Here is an 11,663-nt window from a genome sequence, read left to right as displayed (position 1 = left end):
GGTCAAGCTGATGGAGTACGGAGAAGATGATGATGACCTGGAGGAAACCGGCGAAGAATCCCTTACCTCTGACTCCTCATTCAGTCTCAACTCAAAGAAAGTAGCTGTTAGAAAACCATTTTGGCCTTTATGACATATTCAGGTGGTGGATTATAAGGAGAGTACAGAAATACTGCATATGAAAAATTTTTACATCATTCATAAGATTAAATATTTTGGAACTGAGAAAAAAGTGGAGATACCAGTGGAAAAATTGCACAAAACAACTAGTCTATCTGTTAATTTGGGGGCAAGAACGTGAAACTGAAGAAAATTCTCTTATTTAGTAATTGAATTCAGTTACATTGTTGCTTATATACAGAGAAATAATACATAACTTTTAACTAACTTCATCGAACTACCTTACAAACTTACAGCTCAGCATAACTAATTCCTAACTAACTAAGTTTCTTCCAACTTGAATCTTAACACTCCCCCCTCATTTGGCATCTTATGTATATCTTTCAAGCATAACTTGGACAAAAGTTTTTCATATTGTAGCCTTCCCAACCCTTTCGTCATCACGTCTGCCAATTGTTTCTCCGGTTGGTATGTATTTTGTAATGATCAAACCACCTTGATTTTCTCTCTTAAAAATGACAATCTATTTCTAGTTTTTTGTCTCTCATGATACATGGGATTTGCCACAATCTGCAATGTTGACTTATTATCATAGAAAAGCAACGCCAGTATTTTGGCTTCATCATCAAGCTCTTAAGCAAGCCTGTTAACAAACTAACTCTGCACAGCTACACCATGCTTCTATATTCTGCTTCTGCAGATGATCTTGCCACAGTATTTTGTTTCTTTGATTTCCAAGATAGAAGAGAATCTCCCATCTTGATGCAGTATCCTGATACTGATTTTCTACTGACAGCGCAGGCTGCCCAATATAGTCACAAAAGGCAACTAACTCTTTTGTAATTTTTGCGGACATAACAACCTAAGTGCTGGTTCCTTTTCACATATCTTATAACCCTCAATGCTACTTCCAGATGTGATTATTTAGGAGTCTGCATGTGCTAACTTAAAGTCTGGACAGCAAATGAAATGTCTGGCCTGGTCATGGTTAGATATACAACGTTCCCACCATCCTCCTGAATACACTAGGATCTGACAACAATTTATCCTTTTCATCCGTAAGAACTGTTGATCATACTCATATGAAGTCAGTTTTAGATGTTGTTCAAGGAGTGTTAGCAGTTTTGCAGCAGACAACCCAGCCTCTGAAATAGTTCTAGTGCATATTTTCTCTGGTTCAAACAATTCCTTCGAGGACCTAGCAACTTCAATTCCAAGAAAGTATTTAAGGTGACCAAGGTCTTTGATTTTAAAGTTATCCTGCAGTATGAACTTCAACTGATCTATCATCTTAGTGCAGCTCCCTGTTATCAAAATGTCATCTACTAGACAAGCATAATCACTATATTGCTTCCTTCTCATTGGTGAATAATGAGTAATCTATTTACTCTGTAAGTAGCCATTTTTTATCAAGGCTTCAGTGAGTTTGTGATTCCATTGTCTACTTGCTTGCTTCAATCCATACAAGGATTTGAGCAATCTACAGACTGTGTTCTCCCCCTGAGTGCCAAATCCTTGTGGTAAAGACATGTAAACTTCTTCATGAAGATCCCTTTGCAGGAAGGCATTAAACACATCAGTTGAATAGTGGCCAAGCATGAATGGAAGCTAACGCAAGGACTAATCTGACATGACCATTTTTGCCACGGGGGAGAATGTTTCTGTGTAGTCTATACCAGCTTGTTGATTATAGCCCTTGGCCCAAGCCGAGCTTTATATCTCTCTAAGGTGCCATCAGAATGATACTTGACTTTGTACACCCATTTGCAGCCATTGGCTGCTTTCCTGGTGGAGAGAAACAGGCTGCCAGGTTTTGTTGGCTTCTAATGCAGTGATTTCAGTATGCATTGCATCAATCCAATTAGGATCCTGAGAAGCTTCAGTAAATGAAACAGGTTCCTTGATCCGAGAGATGGAAGAAGGAAACACCTGTAAATGGAGAAAGATGATCATAAGAGACATATCTGAAATGGAGTAATGAGCTAAGGGGTATGTAATCCTGCAACCATATTGGAGGTCTATGTGATCTAGCAGAACGTCTGATGTTTAAAGGAATGTCAAGAGGAGATGCTGGAGCTGAATATGTTGGAGATGTGGAATCAATTGTGGGAGTAGCAGGGGCAAGATCATAACAGGACCAAGACTAGTAACAGAACCAGGACTGAAATGGTCATCTGGTAACAATGGATCAGGAACAACAAAATTTATAGAGCAGGATAAGAATCATCAAAAATATGGTATTGAAAGGATCACTTGGAAATAATGGAACATAAGAATGTTTCTGGATTGGAAAGAAAAATGTCTTCAATAAATTTGACATCTCGGTTGACAAAGAAACTGAAACTTGTAATTTCAGCAACTTGTATCCTTTTTGTGTGGAAGAATATCCCATAAAGACTGATGGGATGGCCTTGAAACCGAATTTATCTCTGGAGCTCAGATTGGATGCATATGCCAAGCAGCCAAGCACCTTGAAGTGATCAATTGAAGAGGAGAACCAAAAAGAATTTAGAGGGGAATTACCCTGGAGCATATCAGTTGGAATTCTATTGATGATAGCAAGCTGTGAGTATACATTCTCCCCAGTATTTGATTGGAATAGAGGCCTAAAATCTCAAGGCTCTAGCAACACTAAGTAAGTGCCTATGCTTCCTCTCTACTACCCCATTCTGCTGGGGAGATAAACACAAGTTTTCTGGTGGATAATCCCAAGGAAGTGAAGAGTGCTGAACATTGTAGGTTGAGAAACTCTAAGCCATTATCTGTTCAAATAGTTTTGACAGAGGCTGAGAATTGAGTCTGGATAAGAGTAAGAAAACTCTTAATATGAAGTATGACTTCATGCTTGTTTGCCATGAAAAACCCAGGTAACCCGAGAATGATCATCAACCACTGTAAGGAAGTATTTATAATGATTATGTGTAGGAGTATGAGAGGTCCCACACATCCTATGCAACAAATGAAAACATGCAGGAGCCCTTGTAGTACTAATATGAAATGGCTTTCCACATGTTTGGCAAGGGGACAGATATCCAATGGTACTCAGCATTATCAGAATTAAAACTTCTTATTCTAGAAAAATATTTCAGTTTTGCATATGGCATATGACCAAGACGTTTATGCCAAAGCTGGCTTACAGAAGCTGAACATGAAACAGGTAAAGTTTTATTCAAAGTAGAAACATTGGCCTTGTATGCATGAGAAGGCATGAAGAAGTAGAGACCCTCTGATTCTTTACCAATCCCCAGGATTTTCCCATTGGAGAGGCCCTGAAATATGCAGGAATCAAGATAAAATGACAAAGCAAGATAATCTTTGGTGAGCTTTGAGATAGAAATCAAATTATACTTGAAATCTGGCACAAATACACATTATCAGTTTCTGATCTGGACCAATGTTACAAGATCCAATTGTTGTTACGGTTGAATGATGTCCATTAGGAAGTCTGACTGTGGAAGGAGAAGCTGTCCCCATTAACTTGTTCAAATTGTTTGAGAAGTTGTCATATGGTGACTAGCTCTTGTGTCTAATATCCAGCAGACTCCATGTTTAAGGATGAAAAGTAGAGGGAATACCTGCCATATTAACGTGTGCATCATTTGGAGCTAATGCAGGTTCCTTTTGGAGCAATTTCAATATCTCTGCATACTGTTCTTTGGAAAGATTGGAGTGCTGCTGCTGGGTATTATTTTTGAATAGTTGTGGAACTACTGTGATCAGTAATTCAGTAGTTGCAGCATTATTTACTGACGATTGGGCAGAATTCTTTCTTCTGGTGAACTTAAATCGGCAGGATACCAATGATCCTATAGCAATTATCCCTTTTGTGTCATTTCATATGGCAGTGTTCACAGGTTATATTCCAGTTCTTTTTAGATTTGACCGATTGTTGGTTGGATGAGGATAAAAAACTGTTGGTTCAGAAGAGGATTCTACAGCAACAACATTGGATAACTTCTCTGGCTTTCTCTCATGACAAGCATAGAGTAGGCTTGGTTGATAGATGGTAAAGGTTGCATCATGAGGATTTGGCTTCTAGCATGCAAATAAGTCTCATTTAATCCCATCAAGAATTGTAGTAACTTTTGATTCTGCATGTGATCTACTTAAACCTTTGACATAGAACATTCATAGGAAGGAAGTTGGACAATAGACGAGTATTCATCCCATAACATTCTTAGTTTAGAGTAATAAGTGGAATGATGAAGTTCCCTGCATTAAGGTGACTATTCTCTATGTACTAAAAACTCTAGATCCATTCACTTTATCAAACCTTTCTTTCAAATCTTTCCATACCAGATGTGCACTAGATGCAAACAATGCCCCGTAGGAGTTCTTTAGTAACGGAATTCATGATCCAGGAGAGAACTATAGCATTACATCTATCCATTGATTGTGCATGCTAACTGGAAAGCTATCTTTGTGCAAGTTCCATCAATAATCCATCTTATTTTAGCTAACATGCATTCTCATAGATCTACTCCAATGAGTATTATCAACACCACTTAATTGAAAGAGACGAGAACAGCACCTGGAGTATCAAAGGATGTAGATAAAGCTGATGACTGAAATCAATTGATGACTCGATTGATCATTTCCATTATTTGCAGAAGACTGCATCTCTCCGTCTGTACTGGCAGTTACCATTTTGGAAGAATGAAGATGATAGCTTCTTGATCAAAGAAAATGAGATCAGATAAAAACAATCCAGAGGAGAGGTTGACGGAGCTTATGGAACAGATCCAAAAGAAAGAAGCTGACGAAACTGATGAATCAGTAAAACCGTGAATTACTGATGAACAGAGTGAAGTTCCTGTAAATTTTAGAATATTCAAACCCTGGAATTTGCTCTGATACCATGTTAATTTGGGGCAAGAAACGTGAAATTGAAGAAAATTCTCTTATTCGTAATTGAATTCAGTTACATTGTTGCTTATATACAAGAAATAATACATAACTGTTAACTAACTTCATCGAACTATCTTAACAAACTTACAGCTCAGCATACTAATTCCTAACTAACTAAGTTTCTTCCAATTTAATCTTAACACATCAATTACAGTTATTCCTCTATAATTTCTTAGAAAAAAAAAATCACAAGATTGATAGTTATATTGCTCCTATCACCTCCCGTATGGATTATGCAAGGATTTAAGGATCCCCAAAGAGATCTAACAAGTAATTCTGTAGATCTTCAGAGTTTTATTAGGTTCGACTATCTGTACATGTCTGACTATACATGTTACCCAAAACGCGGTAAGCATGAACCACTTTGGATTTTGAAATTCGTAAATCTTCTCGAAGCTGAGCGTTTGGGATGAGCCATGTTGTTTGGGTTTTGTAAACCTTTCAAATGCAAGATAATTCCTGAACGCTCTTGAGTTGGGTTTCGACCCTCCACACTAGAATTCCCCTCCTCCTCAATAAAGCGAGGATTGAGCTCCAAGTAGCTCTTTCATAGCCCATTGCATGCTGTTGAAATTTCCAGTTGTGCTTTCGAATCCAGCTATCACCAAAAATGGCCTAAGTTCTGATTCTTAACCTTTTGAGCATGTAATGTATATTTTTCATCAAAGAGTGCTGCAAGAATATCCTTGTATGACTTGATTTATCATGAATTTTGGATTCTAGAATGAGCAACTATCGATTTGGAGAGCCATTGGTGAAGAATTGCATGAAAACCTTCACTTGTGTCCTCCTCTTCCATATCTGTACTCATGTTAGATGATTGTGAACTAGAATCCTCTTTATCATTGTTCTTCAAAAGCAAATTCAGGTCTTACGGTAGTCGTTAGATTCCTGATGTATTCATCACATATTTGGTCAAATGGTGAATTCCTCCCCCTCCAATGGGCTAGTTGATTTGTATGAGAAAGGCATTCTCAAATTCCAGAAAGTTGATCCTCACCGATAACCCAATCTCCTCAAAACCTCATGATACTGATTCTAAAAGAAGAACCAACTTCATCAAAGTAATTCCATGATATCTGGAAGAAGATCTGCTATTACCTCATACATGTCAAGAAGGAAATAACTTTCTGGCTGGTGGGGCCAATACACAGCTTCACCAAAATTCAGAAGCTGCAACATGAAGCCTGAAGCCTCAACAAAGCATGATAAATTAATTGACCACACCCCAAATATTTGCCGCTGAGCAATTTTTCACTAGCAAGATAGATGCGCACAAAGACTTATAGCCCAAACCCATCTTTTGATTTTGGAGTTCAAGTTAGCCCATTCCATCTTAGGCACATCCTCAATACTCAGTTTCTCCAGTTCAAGAATAAGAGACTTCATCCAAGGCATCCTTCCGGGCATTGACTAGGCCTGGCAACATTCATGATCATAATAAGACATGACCATCAAATTGGCATGCATCTGAGATCAATAATCACATTTGGTTTGACCAAATCATGTGATCCTCTGAGGTTCTGCTGATACTATGTCTTTTGTTGAAGCATTGATAATTTGCTGAAAATTCAGTTAAGTTAGTTTGTTTTTGAATTAGTTTCTTGGGGCCAAGTAGCAGTTGCATTCCCTTGTTTCCTGCTGAAACTGAAGCTGTTGGAGTTGTTTTGGAGTTGTTAATTTTTGTGTCATGTTTAGGTGAATCAGTGTAAGATAAGTGTGCATTAAGTTACCAACTTTGTTTTTGAAATTTAAAGTCTGAATGGTTGGTTGTAGTTGGTAAAACATTAAGCTTTGTTGTGTATATATTGCAAGTTACAGTGTAATGAAATATAGCATTCACTTTCTGCTTTTTCCTCCTTTTCTTTCTTAGAGTTCTCCGGCCAATCCCATCAAATGGTATCAGAGCTTAACACCAAAACAACCTGAAATCTCTCTTACACTCAGTCATCAACCTCTACTCAAGACCACCTCCCATTTTCAGCCCAAACAACCTGCATCTGCACCTTGTTTACCCTGCATCAGACACAAAACTTAAAACAATGGCTGCTCAATCAGCCCTGATGTCACCTCCAGTATTCAATGGGGAGCACTACCACATATGGCTGTTAAGATGAAGCTTTCCTCCGGGGTCAGGGGCTGTGGCATAGGTGGAAGAAAACAGGCAGCCACCTCCATCAGGACAGAATCCTACCCTGAACCAAATGAGACTGCATGAGGAAGAACAGCCAAAGTACCAAGAGCTCTCTCCCACATTCATGCTGCTGTAACAGACCTTGTATTCATAAGGATCATGGCGTACGAGACTCCAAAAGAGGCATGGGATAAGCTGAGAGAGGAGTACATGGGCAGCACCACAACAAGAAACATGCAGTGCTAAATTTAAGGAGATTTGAGATACAGAGGATGCAAGATCAGAAAGGTCAAGGACTATGTTGACAGGCTAATGGGTGTTGTAACAAGATAGGCTGCTGGGAGTGGATTGCTGATAGAGAGTGGTGGAGAAAGTCCTGGTTAGCCTACCCAGATTGAGTCCAAAATCTCATCTTTAGAGGACTCAAGAGACATGGGACAGGTTACACTCACCAGAGCTAGTTCATGCATTGCAAGCACAAGAGCAAAGAAGGCTCTTGAGGCAAGATGTTGGTGAGGGTGCAATGATGGCAATTCACAAAACTAAACCTTCAAGGAATAACATAGGTATGTCGGTGAAAAGAAAGGGAAGAGGAGTAATGGCCAATGGAAAACCAGGTGGGATGAAGAATATCCACCTTGTTCCCACTGTAAAAGGAAGGGTACTCTGAAAAAAGGTGCTGGTTTAGGCCAGGAAATCAATGCAGAGCATGAAGCAGTTTGGCCATATAAGAGGTGTGCAAGGCAAGGAGAGCAGTCCCAGCAGCAAGCCACAGTGACAGGGACCCACAACCAAACAGGGAGCAGAACAGCTGTTTATGGCCTCGCTGCACCACCCCCTGCTGTGATGGCTGGCTAGTTGACATGGGTGTACAAACCATATGACACCACACTTGCAAGATTTTGTGAGATTAAACTCAGACATCAGTCCAGGATTAAGTGGCAAATGGTGATTATGTTGAAGCAAGGGAAGGATGTTGCAATCCAAACCTCCACAGGTACAAAACTCTCTCAAATGTTCTATATGTACCCAAAATTACTCAAAGCCTCCTAAGTGTGGACAAATGTTAGAAAATCATTATGTTTTACATTTTGAAAATCAATATCTGTCAAATTTTAGATAGTGGGTGTGAGTTAATGAGAGTGAAAATGGTGGGGAAAGCTTTCCCATCAACTGAAAAAACTGAACATAGGGCCTACAGTGTAAAGGTAGATGAATTTGTGAAATGGCATAAAGACTTGTTCATGTCCATTACCAAGGTCAAAGAAATTCAGACCAAGAAGCTGCTCCATAACCTGCCAGAATTAGAAGAGAGTGATTCATGTGCAAAGCTTGTCAACTTGGCAAGTTGAGTAGGCAATCCTTCCCTGCAAACCAACCTGGAGAGCAGCTGAAAAACTGCAACTCATCCATACGGATTGTAGTGGTCCTATGGAAACTTGTCTTTGAATGGAGAGAATACTTTGTGTCTATTCATTGATGACTATTCTAGGTATGTTGGGTGTATTTTCTGAAACAAAAAGGACAGGTTTGCTGGTGTATTCAAAGAGTTCAAGCTTCTGGTGGAAAATCAAGCAGAAAAAACCATAAAGATCTTAGAAGTGATAATGGTACAGAGTACACTTCTCAAGAGTTTGAGCAAGTGTGCAAGATGCTGGAATTAGCACCAATACCAGCCCCTACACTCCACAGCAAAATGGAGTCAGTGAGAGGAAAACAGGTCAGTTGTGAGATGCGCAGATGCATGGTGGCTGAGAAGAGATTGCCAAAGAAATTTTGGGCAGAAGCTATTACCACTGCAGTTTTTCTGCTCAATAGTGCTTCCAAAAAAGCCTTGGACAGTAAAACACCATGAAGCATGAATGGAGTTAAACCAACTAGAGAGGCTAAAATTTTCGGGTTATATGCTACATTTTGGTTCCAGCAGCAAAAAGGTCCAAGCTAGATGAAAGGCATTATTGGTATCTTTATAGGCTATAGCAGTCATCTAAAGCCTAGGGTATATGTTCCAGAAACCAGAAAAATTCAGATTTCCAGGGATGTCAAGATTGATGAGGATGGAGTATGGAATTGGGAAAAAACACCTGATGTAGAGACAAAACCAGGCTGGACAGAAGCTGTACATGAGCAATTTTGATGATGTTGAGAGTGATGTGGAAGATGAAATTTCAGTTAAGTTACCAGACCTTTAGCTGAGGTTTATGAGAGATGCAACTGGCTTCACTTGAGCAACAGTTTACTTTGAGGCTGCAAAATCAGAAGTGTGGAGAGTGGCCGAAGGAGGACTTGCAATGATTGAAAAGAATCAAACCTGAACTTGTGGACAGACCTCAAACAGAAAAGTGATCCAATTAAATGGATTTTCAAGAAGAAGCTCAATCCGGATGGTTCTGTCCTTAAGCACAAAGCAAGACTATTGTCAAGGCTTTGCCTCAGTAGTATGGAGTTGATTTTCTGGACACCTTTGCACCAGTTGCAAGGCATGACACAATCCGGCTACTACTTGCAGTGGCAGCCCAATTCTCATGGAAATATTTCAGCTGGACATCAAATCTGCCTTCCTTAATGGATGGCTGAATGAGGAGATATATGTTGAGCAACCGGAGGGTATAAGTCAGGGGAAAGGAAGACAAGTGTATCTCTTAAGGAAGGCCTTGTATGGCCTTAAACAGGCACCCAGGGCCTGGTACAGCAATAAACAATCACTTGCTGAATTTGGATTTTGTGAGAAGTCCAAATGAACATACATTGTATGTTAGGGAGATTGATGAAGATATTATATCATTTCCCTGTATGTTATGATTTACTTGTGACAGGGAGCAAGCAAACTCAACTTGAAGAATTCAGAGGTCCATGTTTGATGAGTTTGAGATGACAGATTTAGGAGAAATGGCTTACTTTCTTGGAATGCAGGTTCATCAAAGTTCAGCTGGGATTTTTGTTAATCAGAGAGTAGGCGATTGAAGTGTTGAAGAAGTTCAATATGGAAAATTGCAAATCAGTGGATGTGCCTCTGGTTCCCAATCTGAAGCTGTCAAGAGATGAAAATGCAGAAAGTTTTGATGAGGGACAGTACAGAAGCTTGGTTGTTGTTTGCTGTATCTTACAGCAACTAGGCCAGACATCATGTTTGCAACTAGCCTACTGTCCAGGTTATGAATCCGCCAAAGAAACCCATTTTAGAGCTGTAAAGATTGCTCAGGTATGTGAAAGGGAGCACCAGCTTTGGATTGCGATTGAAGTGTTGAAGAAGTTCAATATGGAAATTGCAAATCAGTGATGTGCCTCTGTTCCAAATCTGAAGCTGTCAAGAGATGAAAATGCAGAAAGTGTTGATGAGGGACAGTACATAAGCTTGTTTGGTTGTTTGCTGTATCTTACAGCAACTAGGCCAGACATCATGTTTGCAACTAGCCTACTGTCCGTTTTGAATCAGCCCAAAGAAACACTTTTTAGAGCTCAAAAGAGTGCTCAGTATGTGAAGGGGCACCAGCTTTTGGAGTATGGTACAGGAGGTCAGAAGACTTTGGTTTAATTGGTTTTTCAGATAGTGACTGGGTGGTTCAGTGGAGGACTGAAAAGCATTCAGGGTATACTTCTTCCTGAACCATGGTGCATCTGCTGGATGTCGAGAGCAAGAAGAACGTTTGCACATCCACAGCGAGGCAGAAGTACATTTCACTGCAGCTGCTGTGAATCAGCTGTCTGGCTGAGAAATCTTGGAAGATTTGAAGCTGAACGAAGCATCCTGCTGTGATAATGTGTGATAATCAATCGGCTGTGGCTATGGCTTAAGAATCCATTCCATCATGGGAAACTAAACCATAAAGATAAAGTTTCCATGCATGAGAGAAGCTGAGCAGAAGGAGAAGTGAAACTGGTCCACTGCAATGTTGATGAGCAGTGGCTGGCATCCTAACTAGGGATTTCTAAACCAATTTGAAAGCTTCAGGATCAGACATTGGTGTTTCCAGCAAAATTATCAAGGAGGAGTTTTGAGCATTGAAATTTGCTGGAAATTCGTGTTAAGTTTAGTTGTTTTTTGAATTAGTTTCTTGGGGCCAAGTAGCAGTTGCATTCCCTTGTTTCCTGCTGAAACTGAAGCTGCTGGAGTTGTTTTGGAGTTTTTAATTTTGTGTCTGTTTAGTGTAATCAGTGTAAGATAAGTGTGCATTAAGTTACCAACTTTTTTTTGAAATTTAAAGTCTGAATGGTTGTTGTAGTTGTAAAACGCAAGCTTTGTTGTGTATATATTGCAAGTTACAGTGTAATGAAATATAGCATTCACTTTCTGCATTTTTCTCCTTTTTCTTTCTTAGAGTTCTCCGCCAAATACCATCATCTTTGAACGAAACCTTCAATTGAGTCATCCACCAAAAGAACAACTGAGCTACTCATCTACACATCATCTTCACTTGAACGAAAGACGTGTTCTGGCTCAAAAGGTTGCCTGTTTTGCACGAGCAAGTGTCTGAATTCTTCTCAAGTCTTGCCATAGCTA

The 11,663-nt window shown here is 39.6% G+C and overlaps 1 pseudogene; it reads right to left on the bottom strand.

The window, feature by feature from the left end:
- Positions 1–5,798: 5,798 nt before the first annotated feature.
- On the bottom strand, positions 5,799–7,284 carry LOC116126962 (annotated as a pseudogene).
- Positions 7,285–11,663: the final 4,379 nt, after the last annotated feature.

This window comes from Pistacia vera, unplaced genomic scaffold (assembly GCF_008641045.1).
Source record: "Pistacia vera cultivar Batoury unplaced genomic scaffold, PisVer_v2 Contig188, whole genome shotgun sequence".
NCBI classification, from domain to species: domain Eukaryota; kingdom Viridiplantae; phylum Streptophyta; class Magnoliopsida; order Sapindales; family Anacardiaceae; genus Pistacia; species Pistacia vera.
This window is presented reverse-complemented; position numbering and strand designations above follow the sequence as displayed.